This window comes from Myotis davidii, unplaced genomic scaffold (genome assembly GCF_000327345.1).
Source record: "Myotis davidii unplaced genomic scaffold, ASM32734v1 scaffold308, whole genome shotgun sequence".
Lineage (NCBI taxonomy): Eukaryota > Metazoa > Chordata > Mammalia > Chiroptera > Vespertilionidae > Myotis > Myotis davidii.
In genome coordinates, this window is record NW_006298552.1 from 427,633 (window position 1) to 431,131 (window position 3,499).

The window sequence follows — 3,499 nt, forward strand, 5'->3', positions numbered from 1 at the left end:
TATAATTAAAACTTTGTATCTACTCCAGCTCTGAGATCCCAGCCGGCCGAAAGCTGGTTTCTGGGGTTTTGTTTAGCTTTTATATGTTACAATGTTTCTTAAACTGCAAGCTCAGAGGCCGGCACGGCAGGTGGGGAACTTTGGAGTCCTCCATCACTGAAGCAAGCAAGCCTCATGTTCAGTTTAAGCTGCCTGGCTGACAGCCACCATCTTGGCTGGCAGTTAATTTGCATATCGCCCTGATTATCCAATGGGAGGGGTAGCAGTCATACACCAATTACCATGTTTCTCTTTTATTAGATAGGATATATATATATATATCCTATCTAATAAAAGAGAAACATGGTAATTGGTGTATATAACATATATATGAAACATAACATCCTTATAAAAATGCATGAAACGAATACATAGAGTTTAAAACATGTTTACAAGTCAAACATCCATTTAGCTACCATTGAGATGAAGAAACAAGATTATTTTTTCACACAGATAGCCTCTCCATGAGATTTATAATACAGCTAACTTGGTACTTCCAAAATCAATTCTGAAATAACAACTCCTTAATATAGCAGTTGTATCTCCAAAACGGCCTCTCTTTTTTATTCATGTAATTGGTATTTTGACATAATGCAGGTATCTCCAAATTTGAAGCAGCCACAACAAACCTAAATTTCTTTAATGATTTTAAAAATTATATTCACTTTTAGCTCTGTGTATTACAGTGTTAAACTTCCTGTATTCTTAGATGATCTGTTTTAAAGTCAAATTGGACTCCTAATGAAATAAAAAATTCAATATGGGAAGAGTATCTTTTCATTTTGGATTAAAAGAGTCACAAGGGTAAACACAATTTTGAGAAAATTAGGATAATGCACACCACACAAGTTTGACAATGATGAGTAAACTAAAAGAAAAAAAAAGGGGGGGGCTATATAGCAGAATGAGAGCTCCTGCCCTCCAAAAGTAAAGAACAAAGATGCTCTTTAGAAAAACTGAATTAAATGTTGCCACCTAAAATAAAAGTACTTTAAAAATTTATTCTACTATAACTGGCTTTTTTTCAAGTTGTTGCAAATAACTTTTTTTTAATTGCTGAGTAATAGTCTATGATATGAATATACCATCATTTGTTTAAACACTCAACCAATGAAGGACACTGGATTGTTTCCAGTTTATGGCTGTTACTATTTTTTTCCTTTTTATTGAATTTATTGCGGTGACACTGGTTAACAAAATTATACAGGTTTCATTTGCACAATTCTACAGCACATCATCCATAATCTGTACATTATTATACTTTGAGCATTCAACACCCCAAGTCAAGTCTCCATCCATCACCATTTATCCCCTCTATACCCTCCGGAACCTCCCTACATCCCCCCTCTCCAAGGCAATCACCACACTGCTCTTTCATGTCCATGAGTTGATTTCTCTCTCTTTCTCTTTTGCTCAATAGAAAGCTCATGTTGTAAATAAATTTATTTTGACTAAAAATTAATGACTTTTTAAAATTTGTGGAATTATATTTTTGAGTAAAATACTACCTAAATCATGTTTAGATTATGTAAAGTAATAGATTATCTATAACAATAAAAGCATGATATGCTAATTAGACTGGATGTCCTTCTGGACAACCTTCCAGATGACCTACTGGATGTAGCCTCAGCGGGCAGGGGCCAAGGCAGCTGCCACGGCTGTGGGGACCAATCCCCTTACACAAATTTCATGTATCAGGCTTCTAGTGGAGATATAAATAGAAAATGGATAGACGGATGAATGGATTGATAAACACATAGACAGATAGAATTACATATTGAGTTCTGTCAACCTTTCTGTGTTTCACATTGCTTGATATGACACATTTCAGTGTCTATTAATAGACTTCCCCTTTACCTGCACTCTATAATCTTCTTCATAGTAATAAAAAAGCAATTTTAAATGCAAAGCACATACGTAAATGTATCAAATAAAATGTCCAAAGCTGAGCATGCTTGTATTGAAGAGTGGTTAAAAATATTTGTTCTGATCTTTGTCAACTGTTCATCCTTGACTTAATTAATTACACTAAGCCTCAATTACCTCATTTATTAATTTAGGGATAGTTATGCTTGCCTATTTAGAGTAGATGCCTGGTTAGAAGAGAAAGAATATATAAATTTCATATACAGATTGAAGCTTATTAGATATATACAGGGAAAAAACTATTTTACCCACTATTCATTCAAATGTTACTACACATGCTCATTTAGATGAAAATTAGGATAGGTGACATGACTTCTAATGACTCTTAGGTAATTAAAAGTTATTTGATTCCTCAAGTCTTAAGAACATATTAGTTCAATAGTTAATATGTCTATCCAGTAAATAATTAAAAATTGAATCTTCATTCTAAGTAATATTTCTGTCTTTTCCATACTTATATTTCTCAAAGTAAATTGATTACTGGGATGAAGAAATGCATGCATTTTCTTTCTTTTCCGACCTTTAATTTGTAATTCTGGGCTGATTCAGATGTTTTAGTATTGAAGTGAGGAAAGAATTGTAACTTAAGAGACAAATAAATCTACATTTGATTAGCAATATTGTGAGATGGCGCTGACAGTGTTTGTGCTTAGCATATGGTTAAAGATAATTCTCTTCTTGAAAGATACATTCTGCGTCTTTTCCCTGTTACCATTAGTGGTTTTCCACAACCTGTTCCATTAATTTAGGACACTGAATATCCTCTGTCTGACCACATAGATCTCTTTCACAACTGAAAGTCAGAAAGAGTACACCCCAGTTGGATCACATTTTCCTTGCAGGTAGCTCGCCTGGAGGAAATATAAAACAATCCCAGAGATTAAAAATGGTGGCAGAGTAAGTGGGTGCTGCACAGAAATGCTCCCAGGAACAAACAGGTATTATAACTAAAATACAGAAAAACTTCCTGAGTAATCAACAGAAAACTCTCAGGAGAGAACCCTGATACCTGAGGACCAAAAGCGGACTGCATAGAGACTGGTAGGAGAGGCGGAGGCGAGAAAGGGCTGGCCAGGCTCCAAAGAGAGCAACTGAAGTCTCGGAGAGATATCTCAGCTGGAGGGGTTGCCATTGAGAACTATGGGATTTAATCCCCAAGGTGAGTCCCCCAGCAGAGAGCAACACATAACATATGGCTGTAAAAAGCAGCTGGATACTGTCTGCCAGAGAATAACAGCTAAAAATTCATGCATCCTCTTAAAGGGCCAATGCACAAAATTCCCTGTGGAGCCACCCACCTTGTGCTCCAGCAGAGGGAGGGTGAAGAGGACTGGAGATGTGAGGGCAGAAGAAGGTCTGGGGACTCAGGGGATAGAGCTCAGAAGGCAGACACCCTAAGTTTCCTGTGCTGAGTAATTCCCTCACCGAGTGGAGGACATCTTTCTAACATAGACATCTGCCTTGCCTGGGGGAAAGAAAGTTGACATACCCTATTGGAAAACACTAGAGGCCTGATGCATGAAATTCATGCATA